A 23,733-nucleotide genomic window follows, 5' to 3' on the forward strand; every position below is an offset into this window, starting at 1 on the left:
AAGCCTCTTTCTGCATCCACCTGATGTCATTTATCTCTTAGAAGCTGCTTTATATAGGAGGAAACCTTGGAGCAGAGAGGGGACTTGCCAAGACTGCCATCAGTAACCAGGCTTCCTTGTGACAAGCAATGTGCTCATAGGACAATTCTGCTCTGGCTCTAATGAAAAAAACATCTCTCTTTCAAAAGCTGGCTTTCCAACCTAAGAACAGGGGACTCTTTATTTATTTTCACTTTTCCAAATGCAAGATATAGCAAATATAAGAGACATGAACTTGACATTTCATTTGACACAGCATGTATTATGGCTGCAGGAAGAGCAGACTGAAAATACAAAGCAAAAAACCCCAGAATTCTATCTGTTTTATAATTAAGGAACAGTCCGGGTAGTGGTAGTAGTAAAGAACCCATCTACCAATGCAGGAGACTTAGGAGACTCAGGTTCCATCCCTGGGTTGGGAAGTTCCCCTGGAGGAGGCCATGGCCACCCACTCCAGTATTCTTGCCTGGCGAATCCAACGGACAGAAAAGCTTCACGTGCTATGGTCAATAGGGTCTCAAAGAGTTAGACATGACTGAAGTGACTTAGCATGCACAGAGTGAATCATTAAATGAATAATGAAACAATTGAACTTGTAACAATTCTTTTCTAGTGCCCGTACTTTTGGAATTCCCACTCTCTGTCATCCAGTGGACACACCTACCATGTTTTGAGACAGCAGGAGAAGCAGTGGAAATGAAATCATGGTCCCAGATTCCCGATGCAACAGTGCACTCTTTAGAAGTTGCAGATACCTGGTTAGCTCAACATTTTATGGAACGATCATGATGTGGTTCCCGCAGATTGCCTGGTCATCAACCACAATATTCCAGGCCCCAAAGCTACTGCATTCCACTTGTTTCACTTCAAAGCTCTTCTTGCCCATGTTGTCCATGGCGCCACGTGGGGTGTCCACATCCATCACTGCTGCCACGTTGGAACCACGCCTTCTGTGGTCCTCACTGCCTTTTTTTGTTCAACCATGAAGGAAATTTAAAAAAAAAAAAAAAAAAAAAAACAACCCTGCTTCATTGACTACACTAAAGCCTTTGACAGTGTGGATCACAAAAAACTAGAAAATTCTTAAAGAGATGGGACTACCAGACCACCTTACCTGCTTCCTGAGAAATCTGTATGCAGATCAAGAAGCAACATGTAGAATCAGACATGGAACAATGGACTGGCTCAAAATTGGGAAAGGAGTATATCAAAGCTGTATGTTGTCACCCTGCTTATTTAACTTATATGCAGAGTACATCATGTGAAATGCCAGGATGCATGAAGCACTAGCTGGAATCAGGATTGCTGTGAGAAATATCAACAACCTTAGATATGTACCTGATACAAATTTAATGGCAGAAAGTGAAAAGTAATGAAAGAGCCTCTTGACAAAAGTGAAAGAGGAGAGTGAAAAGCTGGGTTAAAACTCAACATTCAAAAAACAAAGATCATGGCATCCAGTCCCATCACTTCACGGCAAATAGATGGGTAAAAAGTGGAATCAGTGACAGATTTAATTTTCTTGGTCTCCGTAATCACTGTGGATGGTGACTAAGCCACAAAATTAAAAGATGCGTGGACCTTGGAAGAAAAGCTATGACAAACCTAGACAGCATATTAAAAAGCAGAGACATCACTTTGCTGATGAAAGTCTGTATCGTCAAAGTAGTCATGTATGGATGTTGAGAGTTGGTCAATAAAGGAGGCTGAGTGCTGAAAAAATGATGCTTTCTAACTGTGGTGCAGGAGATCTTGAAAATACTTTGGACAGCAAGGATATAAAACCCAGTCAATCCTAAAGGAAATCAACACTGAACATTTATTGGAACGACTGATGCTGAGACAGAAACTCCAATACTTTGGTCATCTGATGAGAAGAGCCAGCTCATTGAAAAAGACCCTGATGCTAGGAAAGATTGAGGGCAGGAGGAGAAGGAGGCGACAAAGGATGACATAGTTGGATAGCACTACTGACTCAATGAACATGAGTTTGAGCAAAGTCAGTGACATAGTGAAGGACAGGAAAGCCTGGTGTGCTGCAGTCCATGTGGGCGCAGAGTCAGATGCAACTTAGTGAACAACAACAAATGAGCTGAAATGGCTTTACATTTTAAAATTATTTTTGAAAATAAGAGTAATAATATTCCACAATGTTCAGAATTATATGAAATTTAAATTCCAGTGTGCAGGTGGTGCAGTGGTAAAAGAATCCACCTCCCAATGCAGGGGGCACAAGAGACATGAGTTCAGTTCCTGGGTTGGGAACATCCCCTGGAGAAGAGAATGGCAACCTACTCCAATAGTCTTGCCTGGAAAAATCCACTCACAGAGAAGCCTGGTGGGATAGAGTCCATGGGGTCACAAAGAGTCAGACAACACTGAGCGCACACATGGCAATGGTCATAAGCAAAGTTTCAGTGGAACACATTCACATTCATTTCTGTCTTGTTTAATGCCCACTTTTATATTATAGCAGAGTTGAATCTGTAACAGAGACCATGTGTGGTATCGTCAGTTCAAACCCATTGGCTGTCTCAGTGTATTCTACATTGCAGTGATGCAGTTATAAACAGCGATCTATATCACTGTACTGTAACTTTTTTTTTGTTGTTTAACTAACTGCATATTCATCAGGTCAGAACTGATGGACTTCATATGGTGCGTGTTTAAGGCTTAGTGGAGTGTGGATTATTTTGTTATCAAATTAGGTGCCAAAGCATTGTGTATTTTCCCAATGACATTTTAGTTGGGTAGACAAAGTAATCCCCACTCCCATACCCCAGATGTGAAGTGAAAGTCATTCAGTTGTGTCCAACTCTTTGCGACCCCATGAACTATAAAGCCCATGGAATTCTCCAGGCCAAAATACTGGAGTGGGTAGCCTTTCCCTTCTCCAGGGGATCTTCCCAATCCAGGGAACCAACCCAGGTCTCCCACATTGCAAGCAGATTCTTTATCAGCTGAGCCATAAGGGAAGCCCAAGAATACTGGAATGGGTAGCCTATCCCTTCTCCAGTGGATCTTCCTGACCCAGGAATTGAACCAGGGTATCCTACTTTGCAGGCAAATTCTTTACCAACTGAGCTGCCAGGAAAGTCAAACCCTGGATATCCATACTCTAATCCCTGGAACGTATGAATTTGTTATTTACATGTCAAAAGGAACTTTGCAGACATAAAGTAAAAATATTAAGGAAAAAAAAGGACTTTGCAGATGCAACTAATTTAAGTGTCTTGCAATAGGTGATTTAAAATTTAATCTCTATTCAAGACTTTATTTATAAATGTTTAGATTAACAGTATTTTGTACATCAAATCAAGGGCACAACAGTGTGAATAAATCCTGTCAGAAAAATAAGACTCTTTGTAAATAAGGGAACTGCATGTCTATAAGCCAGTCTTGAGTTGCTTGACTGATACCTTGTAACTTTTTTTCTTTTGTTTTTGCAAATATATACACACATCAGCAAGTCAGGGTCCCTGGGGGAATCCCTTGGGATGCAACAGTGTAAGCAAAATAGATCGCTGTTAATGTTTTTTTAACAGAATGCACCAAACTGCTCTAGGATTCCCATTATAAAAAGCAGAAATCACTTGCGTTTCTATACAACAATGAAATTGTTGCATTTCTATTTTTCTAACAATGAAAAATCAGAAAGAGAAATTAAGGAATCAATCCCATTCACCATTGCAACAAAAAGAATATCTAGGAATAAACTTACCTAAAGAGACAAAAGAACTGTACACAGAAAATTATGACACTAATGTAAGAAATCAAAGTTGACATAAACAGATGGAGAGATATTCTATGTTCCTGGGTGCTGCTGCTGCTGGGTAGGAGAATCAATATTGTGAAAATGACTATACTACCAAATGCAATCTACAGATTCAACACAATCCCTGTCAAATTACCAATGGCATTTTTCACAGAACTAGAACAAAAATTTCACAATTCATATGGACACACAAAAGACCTAGAATAACCAAGCAGTCTTGAGAAAGAAAAACGGAGAAAGAGGAATCAACCTTTCTGATTTCAGATTATACTACAAAGCTACAGTAACCAAGACAGTAATGTACTGGCACACAAAAACAGAAATATAGACCGATGGAACAAGACAGAAAACCCAGAAATAAACCCATGCACCTATGGGTACCTTATTTTTGACAAAGGAGGCAAGAATATACAACGGGGCAAAGACAGCCTTTTCAATAAATGGTGCTGGGAAAACTGGACAGCTGCATGTAAAGGAATGAAATTAGGACACTTCCTAACACCATACACAAAGATAAACACAAAATGGATTAAACACCTAAATGGAAGACCAGAAACTATGAAACAGAGGAAAACATAGGTAGACACTCGATGACATAAATTAAAGCAAGACCCTCTGTTACCCACCTCCTAGAGTAATGGAAGTAAAAACAAAAGTAAACGAGTGGGACCTGATTAAACTTAAAAGCTTTTGCACAGCAAAGGAAACTATAAACAAGGTGAAAAGACGATCCTCGTAGTGGGAGAAAATAATAGCAAATGAAACAACTGACAAAGGATTAATTTCCGAAATATACAAACAGCTCGTACAACTCAATGCCAGAAAAACAAACTCAACCAAAAAGTGGGAAAAAGACCTAAACAGACACTTCTCCAAAGAAGACATACAGATGGCTAACAAACACATGAAAAGATGCTCAACATCGCTCATTATTAGAGAAATGCAAATCAAAACCACAATGAGATTATCACCTCACACTGGTCAGAATGGCCATCATCAAAGTCTACAAACAATTTAAATGCTGGGAAGAGTGTGGAGAAAAGGGAGCACTCTTGTACTGTTTGTGGGAATGTAAATTGATACAGCCACTATGGAAGATGGTATGGAGATTCCTTAAAAAACTAGGAATAAAACCACCATATGACCCAGGAATTCCATCCTAGGCATATACCCTGAGGAAACCAAAATTGAAAAAGACACATGTATCCCATTGTTCATGGCAACACTATTTATGATAGCTAGAACATGGAACCAATCTAAATGTCCATTGACAGATGAATGGATAAAGAAGTTGTGGTACATATACACAACGGAATATTCAGTTCAGTTCAGTTCATTGCTCAGTTGTGTCTGACTCTTTGTGACCCCATGAATCCCAGCACACCAGGCCTCCCTGTCCATCACCAACTCCCGGAGTTCACTCAGACTCACATCCATCGAGTCAGTGATGCCATCCAGCCATCTCATCCTCTGTCGTCCCCTTCTCCTCCTGCCCCCAATCCCTCCCAGCATCAGAGTCTTTTCCAATGAGTCAACTCTTCTCATGAGGTGGCCAAAGTACTTGGAGTTTCAGCTTCAGCATCATTCCCTTCAAAGAAATCCCAGGGCTGATCTTCAGAATGGACTGGTTGGATCTCCTTGCAGTCCAAGGGACTCTCAAGAGTCTTCTCCAACACCACAGTTCAAAAGCATCAATTCTTCGGTGCTCAGCCATAAAAAGGAATGCATTTGAGTCAGTTCTAATGAGGTGGATGAACCTAGAATCTATTATACAGAGAGAAGTCAGAAAGAGAAAGATAAATATGTATTCTAACATATATATATGGAATCTACAAAAATGGTACTGAAGAATTTATTTTCAGGGCAGCAATGGAGAAACAGACATGGAGAATAGATTTACGGACATGGGGAGAGGGGAGGAGAGGGCGAGATGTATGGAAAGAGTAACATGGAAACTTACATTACCATATGTAAAATAGATAGCCAATGGGAATTTGCTGTATGGCTCAGGAAACTCAAACAGGGGCTCTGTATCAACCTAGAAGGGTGGGATGGGAAGGCAGATGGGAGGGAGGTTCAAAAGGGAGTGGATATATGTATACCTATGGCTGATTCATGTTGAGGTTTGACAGAAAACAATAAAATTCTGTAAAACAATTATCCTTCAATAAAAAAAAAATTTTAAGAAAGCTAAAGGCAAAGATAGAAATGAGTCTACAAATTAATCAAATCTTATTTTCCGTACATCCCAAGTTTGGGTTTTATTTAACATTAACTCTACAATATCACCCTATTACTCTATGCATGTTTGCAACCCAGAAAGATGTATTTTTTACTTTGGTGTCTGTTAAAATGGATTTTAAATATATAACTTAAACACTGCAGCTGAGCTGAGTGCATTATATGCTGAGGTTTACTTGTCCTATTTCAAACAACTTCTCAATTCCCAGCCTGAAACATGAAGTCAATTAGAAATCCATGAACAGAAGTGGAGAACTTGTTAAAATATAAGTTTATTGTCTTAAGAAATAAGATTGCTTCCTTTCAATACAGTATTCTCTCAGTGGCCAAATCACCTAGTACAAAGTAATAACTTACTTTGTATCAATATAAACACTGAAACACCATTAGAAACACTTTCCTTTTTACAAAACAATTTATGCTGATTTTATGATGTAAAATAGCCTCTAATACTAAGAACACAAAAAGTATCTTAAATTATTTCCCTGAAGTGTTAAAAATGCACAGTTTAAAATCCCTTAATGGAAGACCTTTAGTAGTTCTGGCTGTCTGGTTCAGAATCTCATTATTCCAAACAGACACTGAGACCATTATTATCCTAGTGGTTCTAAGGTAATCACAATGGCCCTTATTAAAGGGGAGGAAAGATAGTCAATCAGAGGAGAAAATGGAATGATGGAAGTAAATGTTGGAGTAATGTAATTACTGGCTGAGGCCACAAGCCAAAACTCCTCTAGAGGCTGTGAAGGTCTGCCTGCAATGCAGGAGACCCTGGATTGCAGGTCAAGGGTCTTTTGCAATCTTGCAATGCAGGTTCAATCCCTGGATCAGGAAGATCCCCTGGAGAAGGGAATGGCAACCCACTCCAGTATTCTTGCCTGGAGAATCCCACGAACAGAGGAGCCTGGTGAGCTACAGTCTATGGGGTTGCAAAGATTTGGACACAACTGAAGCAATTTAGCATGCATGCATACAGAGGCTGCGAGAGGCAGAGAACTGGATTGTTCCATAGAACCTCTGTAAGGAACATAGACTTTGATTTTAGCCAGTTCGACTCACTTTGAATTTTTAATCTCCAGAACTGTAAAAGAATAAATTGTGTTGTGTTAAGTCACTAAGTTTGTGGTGTTACAGCAGCAATAGGAAGCTGACATTGTGTGTCTTGATATTACCAGAGTACACACTGAAATATTCCCAACTGACAGGAAAATATTGTCCAGAACAATTAGAAAGTTTAAAAACAAAATACCTTAACACAGTAGAGTTCCTTCACAAAAGTAAAGAAAAAATAATTAGGTTGCAACCTAAATAAATTTTCCAATGGCTCATTTGTTAGCCAAGCAAGAAAGCTGTTTACTTATGTTGAGTTAATTAGATTGTGTTTGATTATGGCTGAAAAAAAATGCATCCAGAAAAAAATAATTCAAAGCTATTACCCTTTTGATGAGAACAATTGCTCAAAAAGTTAAGGATGATGGAAACTGAAGGAAAGTTACGGAGCTCTAAATAGCCCGGAGTTAAAACTCCCCTCTGGGTCCTCCCCACCATTGTATACAAAACAAAGAACTCTCTCACCCGAAGGAAAAAAAAAGGACATTAAGGTTGATTACATCCAACTCCCAGCAGGTCCCAGCCTCTGGCCTATCTCCAGAATTCCTTGCCCCAGCCGTTTAAGAGATAATTAACCCAAACAACCTTGGAGAAGAACAGACCCCCTTAAGACAGTAGATTTCCATGCCTATGTGTACTTACTCTTTTCTTGGGTTAGTGCAGCAGCTCACTAATCTGACTGCTGCCTCTTCCCGCCTCATTAAAGGTGATCTGTTCCTGTAAAGTGCCGGTCTCATTTTTCCAAACCTTGCCTTCTCTACCCTTAACCCTACAGAAACAACATCAAGAGTTGACAAAAACATTAATAATAACGTAGATGATTTTCAGTGGTTTGTTCTTGATCTTTGATAAGTGAATACTACCTGTGCTACCAGCTGCTCATTGGATATTGAGTTTTAAGCTACTGAATCATCTGAGTAGAAATACAGGTGAGTATCTTTCCAAGAAGTTGAGAAAATATTAATTCAATACAACATGAAGTGGAATCTTCTAAGATGTATTACAACTGATGATGGTAAAAATCTGTGTGGATCAGAAAAAGGTTCTGTGCACAAATGAACAAAAATAGTGAAAAAATATTTAAAGCCTATGGCTGTTAATTGTCTTATTTATGAGCAAAGTCTTTGCAGAAAGTATTTGAATCTATTATGTGTTGTTGGAACATAAGTATCAACAACATATCCCATTTGCTTTCATGGATTTATCCATGATCACTTCCATACATTTCTGTCAGGAATAGAAACTGGATTTCTTACATTTCCCTACTACATGGTAGTTTAGCAGTGGATGGATGGTTTAGTAGCTTTAATATTTTACTGTCAAATTAAACAGATTCAAAATTGAAATTTTCCTGAATAAGAAAAGCAGTGCTCAGCCACTATTGTCAAAAACTAAATTACTTTGGAAATCCACTTTTTCCACAGAATTGATAATGTTTACTGAATTCAACCTAGAATTTGAAGGCAAAATACCACTTAGGTATGAAACACATACACTATGAAGTCATTTCCATAACACCCTAATGTTTGAGCCACAAGTAATGTCAAGCTGCTTTATACACTCTCTGTGCTGTAAATTTAAAACAAAAAACCAAATCTCCACTCCCACACAAATTTGCAGTGATATACTTTTCCAGCTCAGACTCCTGTAGCAGCAATATTTTAGACATAGCAATGCAAGTACAAAAATTTCCTTATTTCAAAATCCATACAGTTGATCAGTTAAGGAGCTTCCTTCTAATCTTCATCAGAAGTGATTAGTTTGCAATGTAATGACAAGTTAAAAGGCAAGAGAAGAATCTAATAGAATCCTAAATCTACGTCTTAAGATATGAATATGGCCAATTAAAATCATACACTCATGGACTGATATCGGTATTGGCAGAACTTATCATGTGAAAAGATGAAATATGAAAAAATATCTTAATACAGAGTAGCATTACTCTACTCTGCAACCATTTTGATTATAAGGAAAGTAATTTTAAGCCTCAATTAAGCAAAATTATATCCCTCAACAAAATAATCCAATTTTTCTCACTGGGAGGCTTGTATTACAAAGAAATATACTTAGTTATTATATTTTTGAATTTTATCAGAACAGTATTTGCTGAAATTTATTTTCTCTCTTGTTCAGTAAATACCTATATAATATATTTGATTTTTCCTCTTGACTGGCAAGGCTTAAAATATTTACTGTCTGGCCCTTCAAAGAAAATGTTTTTTACTTTGATATAGAAGAGGTTGAGCTATCCGATACCAGGAGACTAGAATGCTAATTGCTAGATGGTGAGCTGATCGCTCAACACTCAGTTGGACTGCTGAATAAGAAATTAACTTTCACTGTGGTAAGCCACCAAGGTTTGTGGGTTGTTTGTTGCAACAACCAGTGCTACTTATCGTGACTAAAACAACCTTTTAATTATGATTGAAATTCACATTTAAGGAAACCTCAGAAACCATGAGAATTTCCAGGAAATACTAAGTCACTTTGGGAAAAAGCTATAGATGCATTATCTTAGCAAAGTATTAAATCAGCACAGGGAATTCATCTTTCATTAAGTCAGCCAACATTGTTCAAGGCACTGTGAGGAAGGTTATATGCAAAGTTGATTTGATATTTCTCTGTGAATTATAAATTCCCACTTATTTTTGAACTGAGTAATCAAATGCATTTAAATCAGTTGATCATTAGAAGCCAAATGTAATCATTTGTTCAATGGAAATCTTCACTTAGATGAAGAAAGAACATGCTTTTTTGCTCTTCTAAATGAGGAATTTCTCATCCCTTGGAGTGATGCTAAACTTTTCCTTGCTTGCAAACTAGACAAGAATACATTGTGAGGTCTGAATAGGACATTACTTTGAAATACCCCCAGAGAGAGCACTGGGCAAACTTCTGTAATAAAATGCAGCCACCAAATTGTCAATATTTTGTCCAATTGCATGGAGAACTAGGGAAAGCAAATCACTGAGGAAAGAATTTTTTTTTCCATTTGGCATTGTGAAGTGAACAATTACCTGAGGTGATAAGTATTTCACTTTCTGATTCAGAATAGAGTCAGGTCCATAAAATTAAATCATATAAGCAAAGCTCAATGTTTCTTTTAAAATCACATATTTTAAAACTATTTTCTAGATGTGTTTAATATGACTATGTATCCTAGGTCTCATCCTGATAATTCTAATGAATTTTCCCCCAAATGTTCCTAAGTATGAGAATCCATTGGGCAAGTGTTTTTTAGTATGTCTGTTTTGGTACCCAGAAACGGATTCATTAGGTCAAGTGAAAGTCTAAGAGTCTGTACTTTCACAAATTCACCTTGGAGGTTAAAGTCGATGTTGCATAATATGAATTGGGTTCACTCAGCCTGCATTTTGCCTTCTTCGACTCTTACAGCTAGAGTTCTGGCGCAAACTATTTGACTATTTAAAATGAACTTGCCGAAAATTTGGAAGGTGAAAGCAAAGTGGAAGACATCTTTCTACCCTTTTTCGGGTACCCTATTTCTGCCCTCAAGCATGGTTATAGTCATGAGTTTTCTCGGGTAATATTTCATTTTCTGTTACCCAGTTTTCTGTGTGTTAAACAGTGGCAGTTTCTGAGGTAATAGTGGGGTCCCTTTTCTCTGGCACAGTTCCAGTGTTGACTTACAGTTCTAGAATGTTACTGGAGGCCCAAACAGGAAAGTATCTGTTTGTATAACATCTAACTATTTTGTAGGCATCTAATTCTCTGCCTCATGTCAGTTCCTGCTTGAAATACCCTGAGCTGTTTCTGTTTCTTAAATTCAACTGTGACTAATAAAGAATATGACATCAATGTTAACACCATGCAGCAGTGAGTTCTAGAGCAGTACAATTGTTTCTATCTCTTAGAAACGTTCTTTTCTCACTGTACAGGGATGTGCTTCTGAGAAGATTCATTAATGGCACCAAGATGACCTTGAGATCCTGGGTTGACATTTGGGCAGCAAGTATGCTAGCCTGCTGATTCCCTACACCACCTCCCTTCCCAGCACACACCTCAGAGCATCAAGGATTATAGTAAACCTTTTTACCACTGCTTCCAGGTGTAGAGAAGACCATTAGGCAGAAACCACAGACCCGTACTAGAAGAACTGAAAACTTGATAGATATGGGAAGGCCATCCAAGTATAAACTTCTTAAGGGCAGATAATTTTGACTGTTTTTTTTTTTTAATGTTACAATCATCACACCTAGAACAGTGCCTGACAGTCAATTATAATTACATAAAGCATTTTATTAACTGATGAACCGTCAGTAAAGATTTCTTGAACAATGAATTAGTATGTTATGCCTCGTGTAGTCACTCATGTCCAACTCTTTGCCACCCCAGGGACCATAGCCCACCAGGCACTGGTCCACTCCGTGGACTCTGTCCATGGGGAGTCTCTAGCTACCAGAGAAGCACAAGAATACTGGAATGGGTAGCCTATCCCCCCTCCAGGGAATCTTCTCGACCCAGGAATCAAACCAGGATCTCCTGATTTGGATTCTTTACCAGGGAAGCCCAATGAACTAAAAGGTGTATAGTATACACCTATATATAGTATAGTACTAAAGTATAGTACTTTACTTTAGTATAGTATAGTACTAAAAGGTGTTACTACTTCTTATCAAGGTAAAAATTCCAGAGCCTTGTCTTTCTTCAAGGCTTGGATGGTATATTAGGGCTTAAAAAAAAAAAAGGAACGTTCAGGGTGTAGAAACAAGCATTGGATATAAGTAGCCTGGAATTTTATTTACCAACCTAAATCTCTGAGTACTATGATTTCCACCTCTTTGCCTTGCCCACTGGGCTGGCCACTCTGAGATCCTATGTTGTGTTTCAAAGCCACTCTGAGTTAGTATTGGTCACAGACAGTCCCTCAAGTTATGTCCTAGAAATGACTCTGGTACCTTCTATTGGAACCAAGCCTAGCTTTGCATGGTTTTAATTTTCTAAGCCCCTTACAAGTAAGTAAGTGAAGTGGGTATTGAAGTGAAAGCTGGTCTTAGTAACAGGAACAAAATCTAAATTATCAAAATCAGCATGCACATTTAGTGTCAAGTTACTATTAGGTAACCTAAAATTAAGGCCCAGAACACTAGGCTAGTGCATAAATCCCTTTTGGCGAAGATCAAGATTATCCCAAGAAACTTTCATATGGCTGAGGATTGGTGGTGGACATTGAAATATAAGGGCTAAGATAAGAAGTAGGTTATACAAGTTGATATAAACTCTGCTGCAGAAAATTTTATTTTATTCATTTATATCAGTCCCATTTGCTGACCTTTATCATCAAACATGAATTCCCAGGTTTGAATAGAGGGGAGCTCTGAGACAAGAATACCCAAGCAATATTTTGTCTTGCCAAATGATTTGAATCTTTCTGTTGGGATTCCCTCACTCCCATTATCATTTCTGTATTTACTCTTTAAAACCATGGTCCAATGTGAAAAAAAAAAAAAACCCTTCAGCCCAGCTGAGCTGTATTGGCATTTAAAAAATGACCTATGATTGTAAGATAGATAAAATTAAACATGAAGAAAATATAAACCACATATAAACTATACATTTCCCTGAGAAAAAAAACTCCCTTCTAGCCTTCATAAGGCCTGATATATTTTCACCTAACTTGGCTTCCAGCTCTCTTTGATTCATTCTTATTTCCATGAAACAGAATGCACCTGTCCTCAGATATGCTGATAAATTTCCCCATTTTCTTACTTTGGCAACAAATCTTCTATTCTGGTGAATATTAAAGTTGCTCTTATACAACTCAGTCTTTCTAAGGTTTGGCTTCCCTGATGGCTTGGTGGATAAAGAACTCACACGTTATGCAGGAGACACAAGAGATGTGGGTTTGATCCCTGGTTGGGAAGATCCCCTGGAGAAGGGCATAGCAACCCACTACAGTATTCTTGCCTGGAAAATCCCTTGAATTGAGGAACCCAGCAGGCTACAGTCCAAAGGGCGGTAAAGAGTCAGACACGGGTTGAGTGAGTATGCGCAATGCATGACAGTCTTTCTAAACTGCTTAGCACACATCAAAACAAAAGGCTAGACTTAATTTTTGTGATTCAGTTTCCAACCACTGTTTGAACTTACCAATCAGTGTTTGAATAGCAAACATTTGTTGGAATCCTTACAGGTATCAAGCTTTATGCAAGGTTCTAAGCATATGATCATGAGTGGCCACTGCCTTTCCCATCAAAAAGCTGTCTGTGGTACCATGGATAGAGCCACAAAATCAACTAAAAGGCACGATATGACTTGAATTGGGAACTGAATTATCAAAATAATTACCAAATATGGCAGGTTTTGCAAAAATTAAGGTTTAAGATCAGAAGTAAAGAATTAGAGAGTGAACTTACGGTTGCCAGAAGGAAGGATTTGGGGAAGGGATAGCCAGGGAGTTTGGGATGGACAGGTATACACTGCGATATTTAAACAGAATAACCAAAAATGACCTACTGTATAGCACAGGAATTCTGCTCAGTGTTATGTGGAAGCTTGGATGGGAGGGAGTTTGGGGGAGAATTGATACTTGTACACGTATGGCTGAGTTCTTTTGCTGTCCAGCTGAAACTATAACAACATTGTTAATCAGTTATATTCCAATACAAAATAAAAAAGTTTTTAAAAAAATGAAGGTTGAGATTCTTCTCATAGAACAGAGCATTGGATATAGCAAATAGCCACTGTGACATTTAAATTGCAGCAGGACTGGACTGTAATATCTGAGATAGAGCTGTTTTCTAAATCAGATGACACCAGTTTTGAAAGTGGTTCTTTGGTTGTCCAAAAAAAAAGAGTTGATTTAAAGGTTTATATGACTTTGGCCATCTTTCTATTGTTTTATTTTAAATTACACACAAAAATTTCTTTTCTTTGGACAAGGGATAATTAACATATAGTCATAATTTTGACAGTGTTATATCAATATTTTTAAACTTAATATTAAAAATCCAGGGTCACAGTGACTTTAGATAATTTGCATTTAAGTTTTTTATAATCTCTTTGATTTCAAATGAGTAACCTATCAGTAAAACACTGGACTATAGGTATGCAAAGTATTTGGAAGTTAAATTTTAATAACAAATAGGTTCTACTGACCTATTCTTTCCAAATCTCTAGAGATCAGGAATGAAGAATGCAGTCAACTTGCAAGTTTTTATTAAATATTCTCTGTACTGTTTAGTGTTTTTGTTAGGGGAAGCCCACTGATTGAAACTGCCCACCCTGGCCAGGCACCATAGTAAGCATTTGCATGAGTTGTTTTATGACAGGAGATCCTGGTAAGGAATATGGAACTAATAAGCCACCACCAACCGAAAGAGTTCAGGAAAGGTCGAAAGGGGACACCGCATGTCCATCCACTTCCCAGAATCCCTCTCACTAGCATCCATCTTGGCTGAGCGATGCGTGCACCACCAGGAAAGACTCTGAATTAGAATGATTGGTCAAAGACCACCCGGAAACTAATCCCATCACCATAAAACCCAACATTGCGAGCCATGTGGCAGAGCTGTTCTCCTGGGTTCCCTTACCTTACTGCTCTCCACCTGGGTGCCCTTTCCCAATAAAATCTCTTGCTTTGTGAGCACACGTGTCTCCTCGGACAATTCATTTCCGAGTGTTAGACAAGAGCCCAGTTTCCGGCCCTGGAAGGAGTCCTCCTTCCTGCAACATTTTTATTTTCAACAATAGACATATTTTCATTAAATATGTTTTTTCATATATTATATATATTTTCATTTCATTAAAAAGTTTATTTAAAAATAATTCTTACAAACTTTCCTCACTTGGGTGCTAAATATTTCCTCTCAGTTTCTCTAACCATGAAACCATTTCACTTGTATTTGGCAAGACAAAGGTGAAGAGTTTTGTTACAAGTCATTGTGAGAATGCATACACCTGTTTAAATGTTTTTGAAACTTTTAAATTTGCTGTCAACACTTACATGGCATCAATGAATAATCCTGGGAATTTTTGAATACTGTTTCCTCATTTTCCTTATGAGATTCAGAAAAGAGAACTGACGTACATAGGAGGATATACTTCCTTAGTTTATGACAATGGGAATATAACCCAAAATGTTAAGACACTTTTATAATAACACAGCTGTCTCTTTAATTAGTTATGAAATAAACACAGGTATCTTTTGAAACAAAAGTTGTAAGTAAAAAATTCTTTATATCCCAGAAGTATAAATAGATCTGTGATAAAAATGATACAAAATCTCAATGTTCTACTTTAGGATATACTAAGAAAATTTTGTTTAACATCAGTGTTGGACTTGAGTGATAAACAAGGTAGCATCTAATCTTAAGTCAACATAATACCCTAATAATATATTACAGTTTTTTCAATCCATAAGCATTTAAAATTAATTTTTATGTTAGTTTCTGCTGTACAGCAAAGTGAATCAGCTATACATGCCCATCTTTTTTGGATTTCCTCCCCATTTAGGTCACCAAAGAGCACTGAGTAGGGTTCTCTATGCTACACAGTAGGTTCTCACTTTTTTACCTATTTTATACCAAGCAGTGTGTAAATGTCAATCCCAATCTCCCAGTTCATCCCACCCCCTCCCACCCTGGTATCCACTCATCCATTCTCTGCATCTGTGTCTTTATTTCTGCTTTGCAAATAAGTTCATCTGTATTGATTTCCTAGATTCTACATATAAGCAATATATTATGATATTCATTTTCTGACTTACTTCACTCTATACGACAGTCTCTAGATCCATCCACATTTCTTCAAATTCTACTATTTTATTCCTTTTTATGGTTTATGGCAGCAAAAACAAGACTGGGAGCTGACTGTGACTCAGATCATGAAGTCCTTATTGCAAAATTCAGGCTTAAATTGAAGAAAGTAGGGAAAAACACTAGACCATTCAGGTATGACCCAAATCAAATCCTTTATGATTATACAGTGAAAGTGAGAAATAGATTCAAGGGATTATATATATGATAGAGAGAGTGCCTGAAGAACTATGGAGAGAGGTTCGTGACATTGTACAGGAGGCAGTGATCAAGACCATCCCCAAGAAAAAGAAATACAAAAAGGCAAAATGGTTGTCTGAGGAGGCCTTACAAATAGCTGAGAAAAGAAGAGAAGCTAAAGGCAAAGGAGAAAAGGAAAAATATACTCATTTGAATGCAGATTTCCAAAGAATAGCAAGGAGAGATAAGAAAGCCTTCCTCAGGGATCAATGTAAAGAAACAGAGGAAAACAATAGAATTGGAAAGACTAGAGATCTCTTCAAGAACATTAGAGATACCAAGGGAACATTTCTGCAAGGATGGACGCAATAAGGACAGAAATGGTATGGACATAACAGAAGCAGAAGATATTAAGGAGAGATGGCAAGAATACACAGAAGAATTACACAAAAAAGATCTTCCTGACCCAGATAACCACGATGGTGTGATCACTCACCTAGAGCCAGACATCCCAGAATCTGAAGTCAAGTGGGCCTTAGAAAGCATCACTACAAACAAAACTAGTGGAGGTGATGGAATTCCAGTTGAGCTATTTCAAATCCTGAAAGATGATGCTGTGAAAGTGCTACACTCAATATGCCAGCAAATTTTGAAAACTCAGCAGTGGCCACAGGACTGGAAAAGGTCAGTTTTCATTCCAATCCCAAAGAAAGGCAATGCCAAAGAATGCTCAAACTACCGCACAATTGCACTTATCTCACATGCTAGTAAAGTAATGCTCAAAATTCTCCAATCCAGGCTTCAACAGTATATGAGCTGTGAACTTCCAGATGTTCAAGCTGAATTTAGAAAAGGCAGACAAACCAGAGATCAAATTGCCAACATCCAGTGGATCATTGAGAAAAACATCTCCTTTTGCTTTATTGACTACACCGAAGCCTTTGACTGTGTGGATCACAACAGTGGAAAATTCTTAAAGGGAGGGGAATGACAAAGCACCTGACCTGCCTCCTGAGAAATCTGTATGCAGGTCAAGAAGCAACATTTAGAACTGGACATGGAACAACAGACTGGTTCCACATCGGGAAAGGAGTATCTCAAGGCTGTGTATTGTCACCCTGCCCCTGCTTATTTAACTTATATGCAGAGTACATCATGCAAAATGCTGAACTGGATGAAGCACAAATTGGAATCAAGATTGCTGGGAGAAATATAAATAACCTCAGATACACAGATGACACCACCCTTATGGCAGAAAGTGAAGAAGAACCAAAGAGCCTCTTGATGAAAGTGAAAGAAGAGTGTGAAAAAGTTGGCTTAAAACTCAACATTCAAAAAACTAAGATCATGGCATCCAGTCCCATCACTTCATGGCAAATAAATGAGGAAACAATGGGAACAGTGACAGACTTTATTTTTGGGGCTCCAAAATCAATGCAGATGGTGACTGCAGCCATGAAGTTAAAAGATGCTTGCTCCTTGGAAGAAAAGCTATGAGCAACCTAGACAGCATATTAAAAAGCAGAGACATTATTCTACCAGCAAAGGTCCATCTAGTCAAAACTAGTTTTTTTCAGTAGTCATGTATGGATGTGAGAGCTGGACTATAAAGAAAGCTGAGCACCAAAGAATTGATGTTTTTGAACTGTGGTGTTGGAGAAGACTCTTGAGAGTCCCTTGCACTGCAAGGAGATCCAACCAGTCAATCCTAAAGGAAATCAGTCCTGAATATTGGAAGTACTAATGCTGAAGTTGAAACTCCAGTACATTGGCTAACTGATGCAAAGTACCAACTCATTGGAAAAGACCTTGATGCTGGGAAAGATTGAAGGCAGGAGGAGAAGGGGACGACAGAGGATGAGATGGTTGGATGGCATCACCGACTTGATGCACATGAGTTTGAGTAGGCCTGGGAGTTGGTGATGGACAGGGAAGCCTGGTGTGTTGCAGTCCATGGGGTTACAAAGAGTGGGACACTCCTGAGAGACTGAACTGAACTCAAGTGTACCACATCTTTATCCACTCTTCCCTTGATGGGCATTTAAGTTGTTTCCAGGTTTGGCTCTTGTAAATAGTGCTGTGATGAACACTGCTGCTGCTGCTGCTGCTAAGTTGATTCAGTTGTGTCCGACTCTGTGCGACCCCATAAATGGCAGCCCACCAGGCTCCCCAGTCCCTGGGATTCTCCAGGCAAGAACACTGGAGTGGGTTGCCATTTCCTTCTCCAATACATGAAAGTGAAAACTGATAGGGAAGTCGCTCAGTCGTGTCTGACTCTTAGTGACCCCATGGACTGCAGCCTACCAGGCTCCTCCGTCCATTGGATTTTCCAGGCAAGAGTACTGGAGTGGGTTGCCATTGTACATAAGTCTTTTTGAATTATGGTATTCTCAAGGTATACGCCTAATAGTGGGATTGCTGGATCATATGGTAGTTCTATTTTTAGTGTTTTGAGGAACCTCCATACTGTTCTCCATAGTGGCTATATCAATTTACATTCCCACTGATAGGGTAAGAGGGTTCTGTCTTCTTTATACCCTCTCCAGAATTTATTGTTTGTAGATTTTTTGATGATGCCCATTCTGACTGGTGTGAGGTGGTTGCAGTTTTGACTGGCACTTCTCTAATAATTAAGGATATTGAGTATCTTTTCATGTGTTTATTGGCCATCTGTATGTCTTCTTTGGAGAAATGTCTATTTAGGTCTTCCACCCATTTTTTGATTGGGTTGTTCATTTTGCTATTGAGTTGCATGAGCCATTTGTATATTTTGGAGATTAATCCCATGTCAGTTGCTTCATTAGCAAATATTTTCTCTCATTGTGAGGGTTGTCTTTTCATCTAGTTTATAATTACCTTTGCTGTGCAATAGCTCCTGTTTCTCTAGGTCCCATTTGCTTATTTTCTTTTCAATTTCATTTACTTCAGGAGGTGGGTCAAAATAGATCTTGCTGTGATTTATGTCAAAGAGTGTTCTGCCTATGTTTTCCTCTAAGTTTTATAGTATCTAGCCTTACATTTAGGTCTTCAATCCATTTTGAGTTTATTTTTGTGTATGGTATTAGGGAGTATTCTAATTTCATTCTTTTACATGTAGCTCTCTGGTTTTCCCAGCACCATGTATTGAAGAGGCTGCCTTTTCTCCATTGTATATTCTTGCCTCCTTTGTCATAGATTAAGTGACCACAGTTGTGTGGGTTTATCTCTGGGCTTTCCACCCTGTTTATTTCTGTTTTTTGCACCAGCACCATACTGTGTTAATAATTGTAACTTTGTAGTATAGTGTGAGGCCAGGGAGCATGATTCTTCCAGCTCCATTTTTCTTTCCCAAGATATCTTTAGCTCTTCAGGGCCTTTTGTGTTTCCTAACAAATAACAAAACTTTTTGTTCTAATTCTGTGAAAAATGCCCTTGGTAATTTGACAGGATTTGCATTGAATTATTTAAAGTAATATAGTCATTTCACAAAATCTATTTTTTTAATCCAGTACATAAGTATGTTTTAAATATTCCTGCTTGCAGAGCACTATCTTACTTTACAGAGAAAATGGTTGGGGGAGTTGGAGAGGATTAAATGAAAGTAAAGGACATCGTGTTTTTATTTAAATAAAACCTTCAATATAGAAGTAGGGGAGTGGGGAAGCCCCATGAACAAATTAACTTTCTTGCCAATTAAAAAAAAATTTTTTTGTTATTTGCTAAGATATAGTGAGAGACAAAGAACTCCCTAACTTCTCTCTTTTCCATGCATCCTAGGTTCCATTCCAAGTATAAATATTATACCCCAGTCTTAAAAGAGTTCCAGAATCTTATCTCCTCTTACTATCTCTCCCATTGGGTATCAGTAGCAAAGATCTGGACTCCATTTTTGGATGTCTGACTACTTACCCTTCCCTCTTGCCCTTCTTCCCCAGGTGTTCTCCCTCTGGCACCAGGGGAGAGGCAAACCATGTGTGGGAGCCCACATTTCAGCCCCCTCTGTCTAGCCTAAAGCAATGTCCTTTTCCTGATCTAAGCCATTTTTGGACCATCTCGGGACGCCTACTCAGTTCTCTCCACAAACCTTGTTATATAAGCAATAAACTTTTCCATGCCCCCTCTTAATGTGTGTTGGTGGGGTGAGGGGGTGGGCTGATAATCATGGCTGACATCTGAAATCAGTTTTGGACAGAGGTACAGCCAATGGAGTGACCACAACACATTATAACCCTTGTTTAAGCTACCACAGCCTCTTGCCTCAAGTATTGCAATAACCTATATTTTTGGCCTCCCAACCTCAGCTCTTATCCAATTTTTGTCAATTTTTTTTGTCTATTTTTTGTCTATTTTTTTACCATTAACCAGGGTAATGGGCTTCTCTCGTGGCTCAGATGGTAAAGAATCTGCCTCCAACACAGGAAACTCCAGTTTGATCCCTGGATCGGGAAGATCCCCTGGGGGAGGGCATGGCAACCCACTCCAGTATTTTCAGTTCAGTTCAGTTCAATTCAGTTGCTCAGTTGTATCTGACTCTTTGCGACCCCATTGGCTGCAGAACATGGAGCTTCCCTGTGCATCACCAACTCCCAGAACTTGCTCAAACTAATGCCCATCAAGTCGGTGATGCCATCCACCATCTCATCCTCTGTCCTCCCCTTCTCCTCCTGCCTTCAATCTTCTCCAGCTTCAGGGTCTTTCCCAATGAGTCAGCTTTTTGCATCAGGTGGCCAAAGTATTGGAGTTTCAGCTTCAGCATGAGTACTTCCAATGAATATTCAGGACTGATTTCCTTTAGGATTGACTGGTTGGATCTCCTTGCAGTCCAAAGGCCTCTCAAGAGTCTTCTCCAGCAACCACAGTTCAAAAGCATCAATTCTTCGGTGCTCAGCTTTCTTTATAGTCCAGCTCTCACATCCATACATGACTACTGGAAAAACTGTAGCTTTGACTAGATGGACCTTTGTTGGTAAAGTAATGTCTCTGCTTTTTAATATGCTGTCTAGGTTGCTCATACCTTTTGTTCCAGGAGCAAGCATCTTTTAATTTCATGGCTGCAATCACCATCTGCAGTGATTTTGGACACACACACACACAAAATAATAATAAATAAAGTCTCTCACTGTTTCCACTGTTTCCCCATCTATTTGCCATGAAATGATGAGGCTGGATGCTATGATCTTAGTTTTTTGAATGTTGAGTTTTAAGCCAACTTTTTCACTCTCCTCTTTCACTTTCCTCAAGAGGCTTTTTAGTTCTTCTTCACTTTCTGTCATAAGGGTGGTGTCATCTGAATATCTGAGGTTATTGATATTTCTCCCAGCAATTTTGATTCCAACTTGTGCTTCATCGAGCCCGGCATTTTGCATGATGTAATATGAATATAAGTTAAATTAGCAGGGTGGCAATATACAGCCTTGACATACTCCTTTCCCAATTTGGAATCAGTCCATTGTTCCATGTCCAGTTCTAACTGTTGCTTCTTGACCCGCATACAGATTTCTTAGGAGGCAAGTAAGGTGGTCTGTTATTCCCATCTCTTGAAGACTTTTCCACAGCTGCGATCAACACAGTCAAAGGCTTTGGCATAGTCAATAAAGCAAAAGGAGATGTTTTTCTGGAAGTCTCTTGCTTTTTTGTTGATCTAGTGGATGTTGGCAGTTTGATCTCTTGTTCCTCTGCCTTTTTAAAATCCAGCTTGAAGTTCACAGTTCATATATTGTTGAAGCCTGGCTTGGAGAATTTTGAGTGTTACCTTGCTAGTGTTTGAGATGAGTGCAAAGAATGTTCACACCACCTCACAATTGCACTCTGGTTCCTCTGCCTTTTCTAAATCCAACTTCAACATCTGGAAGTTCCTGGTCTTATTCTGAGCATAATTTTTGCTATGCAAGAATTTCAATTGACCTACCACCTCTGCAGGGAATGTAAGGCTACAATCTTCAACTGAGAGCCATGAGCTGTGTTTACATTCAGTAGATGGGAAAGGAGAATGCTGGGATGAGTTGGTCCTCTATTACATCAAGCACTGCGGTAATTAACTAGAATTATTATTCTACCAGTTGTTTTCCGAATGCTCCTATACTTTGTTTAGATTTCTGCCCTGCAATTTTCACATGGAGGGGCTTGCAGGATGCTATTTGGGAAGCTGCAGGTTGTCTCAACTGTTTTCTTTTCATCCTATTGAGTTGACTCCACATGTCAGTCCTTTGAAGTTAGTGGGAGCCCTGTGTTTGCATCCCTTCCAAAGATATGCAGTCTTACTGAAAGCTCATGGGAAAGGGTATGCATCGACTCTTCCTCTAAGCAAGATGGTTTCCACAGAAAACTGCATGAAGTAAGGGTCTCACAGGAACTTCAAGTTTTTACAGTTTAATCTTCCACATATTTCTTTTTGTTAAATCATAATTTAAGAAATAGATTTCAAACCATTTTTTTTTTAGTTTTTTTTTTTTTTTTAATTTTTTATTCCTTTATTTCTCATGTGTTCCCCATCCTGAACCCTCCTCCCTCCTCCCTCCCCATACCATCCCTCTGGGTCGTCCCAGTGCACCAGCCCCAAGCATCCAGCATCGTGCATTGAACCTGGACTGGCATCTGGTTTCATACATGACATTTCACATGTTTCAATGCCATTCTCCCAAATCTTCCCACCCTCTCCCTCTCCCACAGAGTCCATAAGCCTGTTCTATACATCAGTGTCTCTTTTGCTGTCTCGTATACAGGGTTATCGTTACCATCTTTCTAAGTTCCATATATATGCGTTAGTATACCGTATTGGTGTTTTTCCTTCTGGCTTACTTCACTCTGTATAATAGGCTCCAGTTTCATCCACCTCATTAGAACTGATTCAAATGTATTCTTTTTAATGGCTGAGTAATACTCCATTGTGTATATGTACCACTGCTTTCTTATCCATTCATCTGCTGATGGACATCTAGGTTGCTTCCATGTCCTGGCTATTATAAACAGTGCTGCGATGAACATTGGGGTACACGTGTCTCTTTCCCTTCTGGTTTCCTCAGTGTGTATGCCCAGCAATGGGATTGCTGGATCATAAGGCAGTTCTATTTCCAGTTTTTTAAGGAATCTCCACACTGTTCTCCATAGTGGCTGTACTAGTTTGCATTCCCACCAACAGTGTAAGAGGGTTCCCTTTTCTCCACACCCTCTCCAGCATTTATTATTTGTAGACTTTTGGATCGCAGCCATTCTGACTGGTGTGAAATGGTACCTCATAGTGGTTTTGATTTGCATTTCTCTGATAATGTGTGATGTTGAGCATCTTTTCATGTGTTTGTTAGCCATCTGTATGTCTTCTTTGGAGAAATGTCTATTTAGATCTTTGGCCCATTTTTTGATTGGGTCATTTATTTTTCTGGAGTTGAGCTGTAGGAGTTGCTTGTATATTTTTGAGATTAGTTGTTTGTCGGTTGCTTCATTTGCTATTATTTTCTCCCATTCTGAAGGCTGTCTTTTCACCTTGCTAATAGTTTCCTATACATCACAGCAGGATCCTCTATGACCCACCTCCCAGAATATTGAAAATAAAAGCAAAAATAAACAAATGGGACCTAATTAAACTCAAATCATTTTTAAATGCAAGACTCAAGTATGTGTGATGTGCTGACTAAT

The 23,733-nt window shown here is 38.8% G+C and overlaps 1 pseudogene; it reads right to left on the reverse strand.

Moving 5' to 3' along the window:
* Window positions 1-559: 559 nt before the first annotated feature.
* LOC133248678 (E3 ubiquitin-protein ligase RBX1-like) overlaps window positions 560-23,733 on the reverse strand; it is a 78,154-nt pseudogene continuing 54,980 nt past the window's right edge.

The sequence above is a fragment of the Bos javanicus genome, chromosome 5, assembly GCF_032452875.1.
Source record: "Bos javanicus breed banteng chromosome 5, ARS-OSU_banteng_1.0, whole genome shotgun sequence".
Lineage (NCBI taxonomy): Eukaryota > Metazoa > Chordata > Mammalia > Artiodactyla > Bovidae > Bos > Bos javanicus.